The following is a 13,426-nucleotide window of genomic DNA, read 5'->3' as shown; positions in this document are numbered from 1 at the left end:
AATGCCAAGCCAGGTGGTACGATCTGCGCAGGGCGGTCAAGAGGAAGATGAATGAAGAACATGCCCAGACCAACATCACTGGAGGTGGGCCGCCCCGCAGACCCGTACACTACCATCCCTGGGAGGAGAAGGTGGTGGCCATGCTACCGCCGGTGGGACTACACGGAGTGGACGGAGTCGCAGAGCCTGGTGAGTACACAAACAACTCATGTAACTCGGGGGGATTGGCAATCACACCCCAACCACCCGAGGCGCAACTAGAGCAAAATTTCGGGGGAGGCTAAGAAAAAATTACGTGGGGGGATGAATCTTGTAAGCCATAGGCAGAGCGGAGCTGCAGGGGCTGTGAAAGGGGTGAAACAACAGCGAGGCCTCATTAACACGCAAATGGCCTGTTAAAGACCTGTGAAGTTCTTGGGTGCGGCTGTGAGTGCGCAGGGAAGCTGTCTCATCCCGGGCTGCCACACACGACGGGGTGGGGCTGAAGCCCTGTGAGTCCAATGGGTGTTGCGTGCCTGCCAACCACAACAAATGCACGCACCCACCCCCAAGCACTCACCGCACACAACCACACCCAGAACCACGCCCATGCCACGAACGTCACCATTCACCCATCACAAATCAAGGCAAGGCCATGTCCAAGGCTACAGCAACCAATAATACAAGACTGGATGTCCGGGAGGCTGGGAGGGTGGCCCACACACAACACATTGGCAAAATGAGATGCAGACAACAATGTCATCAGCCCATATGGCATAGGTACATACCCATGCACAATGCACAGGGACTGGCTAAGTACTGACAAGGTAGCTGACACTGGGCCCTGCTGTATGCAGCACAAGGCCCTCCTGGGACCACTGTTCACCCAAACACCAACTCCACAAGCACAGGTATCTAGCACAGGAACTCACACTCACTGTCATGCCAGCATGCACCATGAGGGGACACACACATTATCTGGGAGACCCAATGACAACTCACACCACACACAACACCAGGCCCGGTCACAACCCCCCCTAACATAAGCACATCCCCCCGGGGCAGGCAACGGATTTACACACTCCCACAATGGACATGTGACACAACAAGACCAATCCAGAGCCAAATAAGCATCAGAGCCAACAATCTACAGGTCAAACACTCAGGAGAACATCCCAATCTGTCCCCCGCAACATACCCATCCCCAAGTGGACATTGAGAGGAATGCTAGGCACATTCAACTACCTGGAGGAACTGTGTCAACTTGAATATGTATGAAACATAGATGTGGCATGAAACACCATTAACATTGTCTCTCTCTCACACACAGGGCAACGTCGACGATCACCCCCCAACACTGGGGGTGAAGAATCACAGTCCCAGGCACCGCGTGAAGACGATCCCACCGGCAGCGATGGGTGGATGACCCCGACCAACCTGGCCCCTCTGGTGTCCAAGCCCCTGCAGCACCTGCGTCAGGTACATCTGTGCCAACCACCACCCCCATTCCTGCCACATCCCAGGAGACACCCAGCAGCCCTGCTCGCACTGAACAACACAGCCAGTCTGACCAGGAGGGACACGGTCCTCCGGGCACCCAGGAGGAGGCAGGCAACCCAGCAAATGCCATCCCTCAGGGGTCCCGGAGACCCGATGTACCCACAACGGCAGGCCAGGCTTGTGAGGGCAGGGGTGGTGGGAGTGGAGGCAGGCGGAGGCGCGAACCTGTCCAGCCAGCTCAGGACCCCGGTCTGACACACATACGCAACATCCTGGACTCATACTGGCGTGACACCAGAAGCATGGACCAGGTCGTGGCCAGACTTTATGGGATGCAGGGGACCCTCGATGAGATCAAGAACCTGCAGGTCGAGCATCATGCCAGTTATCAACAACACCAAGGACGGATGGAGGCAAGACTGGCTGAGCTCCTGGCGGTGCACAGGGACGTGGGACAATCCCTCTGTCAGATCGCCCAAAGCCTGGCAAACTCTCCCGGAACCACCAGGCGTAGACAAGCACCAGACACAGGGAGGGATGAGGAGGAGGAAGATTCGTCTGACGGAGCGTCCCTGACATCGTCAAGGCCTGCATCTGAGGGTCCCCGGAGGAAGGTGGGTCGTCCACGTAAGAGACCGTGAGAGATACCGGACCATCACCGTCTCCCAGGTCACTTGGCCTGGCACCTGGCCCTCTGGCGCAACAGCAGAACCTCACCCAATGACATTCTCTGCCACATGGACTTGCTGGTCACAGTCTGACCAATGATGACCAACACTGTGGTCTGGACTCTGATGACTCCAACTGACAAGGATGCCATCTCCCCCTGTGAACTTTGGCTTCTATTCTCCCGGTAGAGCACCTTGGCACATCTACCACAAGACTCACCCCACCAAAAATAAATTCACATTGTTCTGCACATGAGATGTTGCTGTCATTTTGCATTATTCAACGACATATGTGTGTGGAAATGTCTAACTATGACTGAGTGTTGAACTAACTTCAGCCATCCATACGCTGGGATCAGAGTCTGGTACAGGACACACATGGGTCACAAGGTATCATTCAATGTAGGCAGGGAGCACAACACTCATCTGTGATGGCCTCTGGCTGCTGAGGGGGGGCTTGCTAAACTGTGTGGACACACCTATTTTGGAGATCATCATCAAGGCGTAGAGGTCATGGCCCATGTGGAGGTACCCGGGGAGGGAGTCCCAAGTATGTGTTGCCAGGTGGGAGAACAATGTCCTGTATGCTGGAGTACGGTGGATGTTAAGAACGGTGGCCTGGGCAAGGTTAGATGCACGGAGATGGCCCAACGGGATCTAGGATGACAGACGCACAAGGTAGGTTTGGGGTCGGGGTTGTGGACTGCCTCCTGAGTGTGGGTGGGGAGTGTGGAGGTCATCCTGCAGCAGACAGTGATCCATTGCAGCTATCTATGGTGGACGGTGAGGTGGCTGGGGCGCAGGGTGTAGAAGTTGAGGTGTGCAGATGCACCCTGGAAGTGGACCAGGTTCCTGGGAGTGCGGATGTACTTGCACCGTAGAGGGCAGGCCAGTATATGAGACGGATGTTGTCATGGACCTGGGGGATGGTCTGTCGTAACTTGGAGTGGATCTATCTGTGGATCATGTGCATGATACAGAGGGCGTTGCAGCATGAGGCACAGATGGTGTGGACTAGCATGGCATATGCGAGCGAGCCAAACATGATGCACACCATCTTGTGTGTGTGGCCACTGGGTGCATGTGCAGGGCCCGCAGCAGCAGGCGCCACCTCCCTCAAAAATGCCCCATTTTGCACACAAAGACTAGGATGTCAGAAGGACAACTGCAACAGGCGCATGTGTAAAGTAAGGAGTGTCCAGTGTCACATGGCACACCCAGAGACAATGCATGCACAATCACCAAAGAGTCATTACACCGGATCAGGAAACTGAAGGGCGACCTGCGCTCAGGAGACACACCCTCAGCAGCTGGTGATGGCCCATTGTGTGGTCGACCTTGCTACAGGCAGCCGCTGCCAGAGGGTAGGTGCTGAATGAGCCGGCCCCCGACGCAACCCAAATAGGGCGCAGGCAGCCACGGCAACACCTAGGAAGCCTTCACTTACACTTACGAGGGTTACACTAGCTTGGTACGCTTTCTCTGTATCTGCTGAATAGGTCACTGTATCCCGCAGCTCCGTACCTCTCATTACCTTTCATAGACGCAGGTTACCTTTCCAACCACTGGAACCCCCGTCTTCACCGTGCACATCCTCCCACTAAGTTAGGTCCTGAAGAAACGCCACTGACCCTCCCGGGCTAACTAGGCGTGAAACATGTCGACCTTTTTATAAGTCACACTAGCACCTTGCGCTTATTAGTGACCCCGTGACCTTTCGGTCTTTTTAATTTGCCAGGGGCCCCACAACATTAAAGTAGTACTTTTTGGACACCCCTAGGCATTTTTTATTCACACACTCTGCACGCACGCAATCACCTACCTCTTGGATCCACCACTATTTTTTAAGCCCACACACCCGCACTCACCTAACGGCTTTTCTCTTTAAAAGACCTCCGATAAAAAGACCCTTCGGGGGACCGCCGGGTATTGCAGCGCCGGCCCGACGAGGAGCAACAACAAGCCCAATGATGAAGCAAGACATCCTTTGGGGTGTGTGAGGGCCAACAAGAGGCTACATTGAGTCCTCCCCTTCGGGATTGGATCCTTGACACTGGGGACATTTCTCTCTGCCTCTTTTCACCTCCCCTCTACCTCCCTTCCCCCTCTACACTCTTCCTCTCTCCCCTTTCTGTTTTTGTTGAGCAGGTGATCACTATTTTTGTTTCACCGCCAACATGGAACAATGTCCTCATTGATTTAACCGACCTTGCTAAAAAACATACACGACCATGTACTTTGTGCCCAATAGAGAGCCTAATCCACGAGCAACTGCATGCATGTCGCCAGACTACACATGGACTCCTATGCATTATCGACAGCAAGTATGCCAGAGATGCCGCATGCCAAGTGGCAACAAACCTGCATTGACAGAGACGAGGCACCTTGGAGTGTGACGAACACCTTTATTACTCAGCCTCACACAAATGGAATTTCATCCATTGGAACAGTATCACAGGTCATTCGGCTGACCATGTGTGACCCACACTGGACACCCCCTGCAACACACAGATGTGGTGCATCCTACTGAGCTGGGACACAAGTGAAGGGGTTGAGCCTCACACCCCTTGCTGCACACGGAGAGTATACAATTCCCCATTGAGCCTCATATGGGGATGTCCCACACCATGTCCACCATTGGCATCCCGTATGTTCCTGAGGGACGTCATACACACATTGATGCCTTCATCACAATCCACAATCCATGACAGATGACTGTCAGGAAGGCTGACTATCAATTCATGGGAGCCATGCAACACGTCAGGTGGCCCATGGTGGATCGACATGTATGAACGGTAATACAACATGCACAGGAATAGTCCCCACATATCACGAACACGTACCACCCACCAAACGCCTTGCTGCACTCCTTACCCAAAATGACTTTTCACCATGTCTGTGCATGTAACTCTGCTCCAGCCCACGTTGCGACACTCATGAGGAAGAGCAGGAGTGCAATGATGACATGAGCAGACGACAGCCGCAGGAAGCTGGGGAGGACAGACACACAACAAGTCAGCGAAGAGCTAGTAATCCGCAGACATGTACATGCACTCTACAGGATTTATGTTGTCACCATGCTAATTATGAGATATGTGTACCCGCTGAAATTTGCGGAATGACATCATGACTTGAATGACACATCAGAACACACCTCCAAGTCACTTAGCACACAGTCAGCTCGACACACACATTGCAACACATGCCACACAAGGCCCTAAGCGTGCACACTCAGACACAGGGACTCACCATCATGAGAAGAAGTTGCGGATGAGCTGACTCCGGATGTCCTCATCCTCATCCTCATCCTCACTTGCCCCATGCCCGAGCCCCTCATCCTCCACGGGTGGATTATCCTGCTCATCCGGATCCAGGATGAGTGGCACGGCCTTCTCCACTGCCATGTTGTGCAGCATGCAGCACACAAGGAAGATTTTGCAGACCTTCACCGGGGCATATGGGAGTGCGCCGCCGGTCTTGTGGAGGCACCGGAATCTGCTCTTCAGGAGTCCAAACGTCCTCTCAATCACGCGCCTCGTCTGCCCATGGGTGTCGTTGTACCGGTGTTCTGCGGCTGTTCTCGGGTTGCGGAGCGGCGTCATCAGCCATGGCATATTGGGATAGCCAGCGTCCCCTACATGGAAACATCATGGACAGAAGTGGGTCCGGAGAAGCAGTAAAATATGAAGATACCGCTGAATACAGGACTAACAGAGTATACCCACCAACAAGACATGCACGTTCGTTGCGCAGCTGCAGCATCATTTCAGGCACCCTGCTACGCCTCATGATGTAGACATTGTGTGCTGATCCTGGAAAACGGGCACAGACATGGGATATCATCATGTTAGCAAGACAGACCACAAGGGCATTGATGGAGTGGTAATGTTTGCGGTTACGGAAGGCTACCTCCTGTGCGTGTGGTGGTACCAAAGCCACCTGTGTCCCATCAATGGCCCCAATGACGTGGGGCATCCCTCCCAGGGCATAGAACTCACCGTTGACACCTGTCAACTGCTCACGAGTCGGGAAATGTATTAATTCATCCAGGTGTACCAACATGGCCTCTAACACATCATGCAGGACACGGCTGAACATGGTCTGGGACATGCCACCTACATCAGCTATGGTCAATTGAAACTTACCCGTGGCAAAGAAATGTAGGGCTGCCATCACCTTCATCTTGGGTGTCAGTGCAGTAGGATACCTGTGTAGCGGTTGGAGGTGTGATTCCAGCCTTGTGGTCAAGTCGTCAATCAACGGTTGGGAGAAGCGGTAGCGGCGTATACAGTCACATTCCCTCATGGCAGCCAAGTCTGGCATTGGTCGGGGGAGAGGCGGTGCCCTGCAGAAATTTGGAAGGAATGACGAAGATTGAGTACAGCACTACACCACTGTCAATGAACTGAGCACATGTTCAACAGCTAATACACATATGCTACATACAGAGTCTGTACTGTGCAATGCATCCAGGACACGTATGCCAGCCAGGTGACACCCCTGCCAACAGTCAGCTACACACATGGGTGCTCAATTTCAACATGACATGCCATGAAACTAGCTGTGGGCCAGTGTAAGTGAACAGGCAGACGCATTACAGGAGTGACAGACAACCACATATGTGCATGAGAAGGATGTCTCATCATACAGACCGGTTGCGGAACACCAGATGCACAGGTCACATGTCCTTGAAATAGGACAGTCCACACACCTTGCCATGAAGGGGTACATGTCAGGAATGATCACACGTACATTGAGCCCACGCAGATATGTCCATGTCTCGCAAGGCCATGTGCGATGCACGCATACAGCCGTTACGTCTGATCCCACATGTGGCCTGGTGTGCGTAATAGTGTGCCATGCCCATCCACATGCACACACATGTTGGAAGCAGCAACTGCAGATGCATGTCACGGAACAACTACAGCAAGCTCATGGGAACACTTGACACACACATGGCATAGTCACATCATGCAACGCCGGTAGTTACATGTCAGGTGTCATTATCCGTGTACGGGGACTGTTGCGGGTGTAGGTGACTGTGCCATGCCAGTGATGCTGTGCCCGACTGTCCACAGAGGGTAGCTCCTCTGTATCAATTGATATCAAGTAAATTTGCTGTTGTGTCATGCTCCCCATTGTTTCACAGTGGCATGGTGGCTAAACCAACTGTGTGGTGCGGTGCCTACATATGTTTGTGGTATTGTAGATGACACTCATGTTGCTGTTCATGCAATGCGCTGTGTCCTATGTAATTTGTACTCATGTGTCATATGTCTACAGGTGTCTGATCATTTCCTGTCTCTTCACCTTGACCACAGCATCGTCGGGGGACACCGAGGGTGACACTGGCACGGACGTGGGGGAGGGATCCAGCACCGGGGCCACCAGTGCTGGGGAGTCTGGCGCAGCAGGTTGCACGGAGGCCGAGGGGAGTCAGGCGGAGGACCTGTCCAGTCCCATCACCACCCTCCAACTTGCTCGGGTCCCTTGTGTCCGTGCTAGGCGACAACAGGTGCGTGAGAGGCGGCAAGGAGGTGTATTCAAAAGGTGAAGGGTGCACTTCCACTCCGGATCATTCTGTGGTGTGTAGGCAGATTCAATTGCATGGTGCAGGTCATATGCACGCTCATGATGTAGCTTGTATTCTGAAGTGGATTTGTGTGCCAGTCATGACCCCGTCTTGTGCGCTGCTTGATAATGGTAGTTATGTGCTGTCCACTGAAGAAGCTTGCTGTGGGATGCTTCCAGGAATTGCTCACATCGTGACTGTATCACTACGAGTGGTTTTCTGTCATTAGGTCCTTTTCCCACCCCCGCATGGCCGGCTGGATGTATCCTTCTGGCCTTCCATTCCAACCTTGAAAGCAGAGATGTGCAGAATAAGGGCTCTATTGTCTCAAAAATAAGTCGTGTTGACTTCATACCGAGAAACATTTGTCCTTCACGTAGCTCACACGCGCACATAGGTGCTAGCGTTTTGGGCACTGCTCTCCCACTACATATTTTGGACTCGGATTCAGACTATCTTTCATGCCTCGTCAACAGGTGGCCTGGATGTTTTTTTCAGAATTGTGTGCTCGGGCCTCGTGACCTCCTTCCATACTCTGTTTGGTGTGATCCCCGCATTTCATCATTCGATTTGTTCTAGCGTCTTCGGAGGTCTCCCTTTGCTTCTCACACTCGTGGCTTGGGTGCCATTGTTGATCTGCGTACTATGCTGTGGCTTCACAACTTGCGTTAGAAGACAGCATGCACCGGCTGCTCCATCTTCGGAAACAGATGCTTGAATTCTACGGCACTCTGCCGCTGGCGACCTTAAGCAGTGCCTATGCATTGTCCTTCCGGTTTCCCTTCTTTACCTGCGTGCAACCTGTCTTTCATTGCCTAGATTGTCCATTCGAATGGGCTCTGGATTTGTGCCTGTTTAACTCGGTGTCTCCTGACCCGGATTATGATCGACTGATGAGCCCCTTAGTGGCTCATGAGTTGGGACTGCTCTGGCGTCGGGATTATGGCCTGTGCTGCAGCACATGGAGTCCTTGGGAATTGGGACATCGGAACCGCTGCAACTGAATTCTTATCCAGAAGTTATCTTGATGTCCCCACCTGTTGTACACAAATGGTGCTGGATGCCCCGATTGTTGAGGAACACGTGTGTTCTTTCCCCCTGCTGAACTGGATGGCAGAGAATTTTGCGCAACGTTCGAGTGATTTCCTCTTGGAAGCTGTTGCGACTTATTGTGCCTACACCTTGCTGGACTGACTTTAGCCCTGCTCATTTCATGGTGCATCCATCGATGTTATGTTTTTCCCCTTTTACATGGTTCATTTCCCTGCAACATCGTTCATCATTGACATTTCGTTTCTGACTTTTTCGCTTTCCTTCTATGGACTTCCAGTTCATGCCCTTGGTTCCGTTGTATCAGACTTGAACTCTGCGTTCTCGATTTAGCGCCCCTAGTGGTTAGTGGTACGAACAAGGGGGGGTGTAGTCATGATTCCTATTTCCCTATGTACAATGCTAAGTTGGCACCACTGCGTTAGTTGTTAGTGAGCCATCTTGCCAATTTTGCTGCTTTTGCACGCGACACTGTAGTTGCGTGTAATCATTTTAAAAATGCATACTCGAGTTGGCTTCGCATGGGGACTGTCAGTTGTGTGACATCCTTCACAGTGAGCAGCGAGCTTGTACTGTACATTGTGTACACAAACATTCTGGGTGACTAGACGGTGCATGTTGTTGTGTGCAGGTTGATCGCCCCACCATTTGGCCATGACATGCACGCATCTGCAGATACCTGATGGACGACTGCTTGCCATATTGTAGTGCAGCACGTTTGGGTTTCAGTGTGATGGGGAACTTTCGCAGGGGAAGAGACTAGATGATCCTGTGATGTGATACCACTGGGCTGGTCTGTAGGGTGTGGGGTCCCCCGTTCAAGCCTGGAGACCTTCTATTAGTCGAATGATACTACTATTGTTTCACTGGCGGCAGGAAGATTGCTGTTTACACTGTCATTTACTCATGATTGCTCCTTTCATTGTCTATGATATTGCAACTTTGATGATGCTTCTGACATTAACCATTTGTCTGCTTATGTTAGCCACAGTACTGCATCTTAGGACGCGAGGTTCATTGAATGAACTCTTTCAACTTCACCGTGTCTGTGTATATTCTGTTGTGGACTGATCTGAGAATGATGACGTACAGGTATGTCTGATTCCCAGCATTCGTGGGAATATTGTAATGCACTTGTTCTGGGTTGTCTATACATTGGGACCGCCGAGCACAACGTCGGCTAACTAATGGGACACTAAGCTAGTCGGATGAGGGCTTCTGGGTCCTGAGGGGAGTTTGTGGTACACCAGACATGTCTCCTTCGTGCCAGGCTCCGCACCCCCTGCCCCTGTCTCCCCTGCTGCCGTCCATGCAGAGTCTGTGGACATTCAGCGCCAGTTGCAGATTGGTCAGACATGGCTCCTGCGTGTCCTCCATGGCCACACCAGACTGCTGACACGGATGGTGTCGTACATGGAGGGCATGTCATCAGCAATGTGTGACCAACGGATGTTGCTGAGGTCCATGGACTCGTCACTGACGGCAGCAGTGGGTCTCCTGCAGCGCTCTGCCCCCACCTACCCCAGCACCATCCGCACCTCCCACTCCCATGCCTGTCCCATACACACCCAGACGTCCCCATGCTCGCACCACACCAGACACAGGAAGCACACCACCAGGGGAGGCCAAGCGCACACCTCCTGTCACGCACACACAGGGGGGAGAAGGCACAGGCTCTGGGTTGGGGGGAATACAGCAGCCACGCTGTCACAGTAGGAGTCCGCAGTCCTCACGAGCCACTACCTCCGAACCCACTCCCCTTGTCTCTCCTGCCCAACAGTCGGACAGGGAGTCCTTCCTGGCCAGTCCGTCCCCTGCCCCAGTGTGACACCACCACGCAAGCTTTTGAGGGATTCCCCGGGCAGGGTAGTTGATTCCCCCCCTGTCCACACCCTCCCACAGTTGTGCTGCGACCCATCCCTCTGACCCACCCCCCCTCCTTGGGGCCTGTGGTTCCTTCGGGTGCAGGAGAGACACAGGAAGAGCTTGCTGCCGTGTGCAGCGCCATACTGACCTCCTCCTTTGGCGCTACCCCACCCCCTGTGGTGGAGTGGTCCGTCCCTGCACCCACGACACCTACCCATGCCCCTCCTTTCTCTGCGGTGCCTGGTTCTTACCCCCCACATGATGCCCCCCACTCTGTGGATGATATGGTACAGTGCACTGTGCAGGCACGCTAGGGGAGACGCGTCCCGACGTGTGTCCCCCAGGACTTCGCATCTGGCGTGGCCCATGGGCTTGGTGCAGAGTGTACTGGAGCTACTTTACTTCGACATGCTGATTGTGGTTAATATTTTTTTCCTTTGCAAACGTATGTTTTTCTGGTATTGCTGTGGGTGCTGCTGCTCCCTGAGTTGGGGTGGTGATGATGTGTTGTGTGTCTGGGAAATGTTGTGGTGTGCTGCTCATGGGGTGGACCCTGGGATCTGCATGCCGTCACAAGGTGACTGCATGTATTCTTCGGTGATGTTGGCACATACTGCATGGTGACATTGTCCCAAGGTGTGTTCCTTCCTCTGTGGCACCTGCCATCTTCCATGCAGGGTGTTTCCCAATTGTTGTGCTGAGCTGTGTCACCATTTCCTGGGTGTGTGACACGTCCCTTCGACTTTGGCCATGCATGCTCTGCTATGTCTCCACCTGCATCGTTTGTGGCATCCTTGCTGGACACTGTACTTGTGTATGGAATGTATTGACATGACTTCATGGGGACATTTTCCCTTTTCCGCACTATGCATGTGTGTACTCCCTGCCTCACACACATGTGTTACGTGTTCTGCAGGGTATTTGGGCACCTGACTGTCAATTGTGGGCATTGTATCTGTGCGTCCTCCACCCTTTTTCTTCCATGGGAGGCTACAACTTGTTGGCTGCCCCGGCACCTGTGCATTTCTATCATTCCTGGTATGTGGGTGACAGTGTGTGTTCCCTTGGGCTCTCTTACTTTAGTGGTGTATGTATTGTGCTGCCTCCGCCAGGGGTGGGTATGCATGTGTAATTTCTCATCATACCCACATGTGGTGTGTCATGCAGTGGGGGAAGGACCAACATCCTCATGGGAGTGGGACACTGCAGTCAGTGATGTGTTGTCATGGCACTCTCAACATTGTCGCACATTGTGTATGCCTTCATGCACCCATGCAGTTTGGCTCATCGCAGGGTGATGTACACACCCCCATGACTCTGTCCACTGCTGGGGGTCCTCTGCACCCACCCCTCACATGTCTGTCCACTGCTGGGAGTCCTCTGCACCCACCCCTCATATATCTGGGCACTGCTGGGAGTCCTCTGCACCCACCCCTCATATGTCTGGGCACTGCTGGGAGGCCTCTGCACCCACCCCTCATATGTCTGGGCACTGCTGGGAGTGATAGACACCCACCCCTCATATGCCTGGGCACTGCTGGGAGTCCTCTGCACCCACCCCTCATATGTCTGGGCACTGCTGGGAGTCCTCTGCACCCACCCCTCATATGTCTGGGCACTGCTGGGAGGCCTCTGCACCCACCCCTCATATGTCTGGGCACTGCTGGGAGTGATAGGCACCCACCCCTCATATGTCTGGGCACTGCTGGGAGTCCTCTGCACCCACCCCTCATATGTCTGGGCACTGCTGGGAGTCCTCTGCACCCACCCCTCATATGTCTGGGCACTGCTGGGAGGCCTCTGCACCCACCCCTCATATGTCTGGGTACTGCTGGGAGTGATGGGCACCCACCCCTCTGTATGTGTCCACTGTCGTGGTACGATCCGTACCCACGCGCTGATGCCCTGGGTACGGCCCGTACCCCTACGGCACCCCAACTTTGGGGTTGCGGCCCGTTCCCATGCCTTTGGGACGTGGGTACCGGCCGTGCCGCCATTGTTAGTGTGACGTTGGGGTGGGCGTGGTATGTGCTGTACCCACGCGCTGATGCCCTGGGTACGGCCCATACCCCTACGGCACCCCAACTTTGGGGTTTCGGCCCGTTCCCATGTCTTTGGGACGTCGGTACCGGCCGTGCCGCCATTGTTGGTGTGACGTAGGGGTGGGCATGGTACGGTCCGTACCCACGCTCTGGGGGGCGTGGGTACGTCCCTACCACCATTGTGGTGGTGACGGGTACGCGTCAACGTCCACTTCCGTTGTGGCAGGACGTGGGATTGGTGGACACGCCCCCCGTTGTGGCCCGACCATGGAGGTAATTATTGTGCAGGTTGTATGTGTATTTTGTGGGGTGTGGGGTATGTTTCTTGCCCCTTGCACCCCACCCCCCCCTTTGCCCCTGGGGGTTGTTCTGACCTTCTGCGGTGTCTGCGTCAGTTTCTGTACACGAGGTGGTAGGCTATGAGGGCCGGGATGACGCGTAGGTTGGGGTCCATGGCTGTCCGTCGCGTACCGGTACTCCTTGTTCGCGTCGTCCACAATTTCCCAGCAGTTTTTGGCTCCCGTAAAAACTGCTGCGTGCGGAGTGACGTCGGCACGAATCGTACTTGCTGGTCCGTAGAACGCTGCCTGACTCCGTCCGGACGTCGCGTATGCGCCGTCCAGATTCAGATTTGTATGTATTTTTTTGACGGTCGGTGTTTTTTACGACTCGTACGGAAATGGTGTTTCTGTGCGAATCGTACTTGCGAGTTTGTAAGGTGTTTTCCCCGGGTACGAGTCGGACGGAAA

This window comes from Triturus cristatus, chromosome 5_1 (assembly GCF_964204655.1).
Source record: "Triturus cristatus chromosome 5_1, aTriCri1.1, whole genome shotgun sequence".
NCBI classification, from domain to species: Eukaryota; Metazoa; Chordata; class Amphibia; order Caudata; family Salamandridae; genus Triturus; species Triturus cristatus.
Note: the sequence above shows the minus strand (reverse complement) of the source record.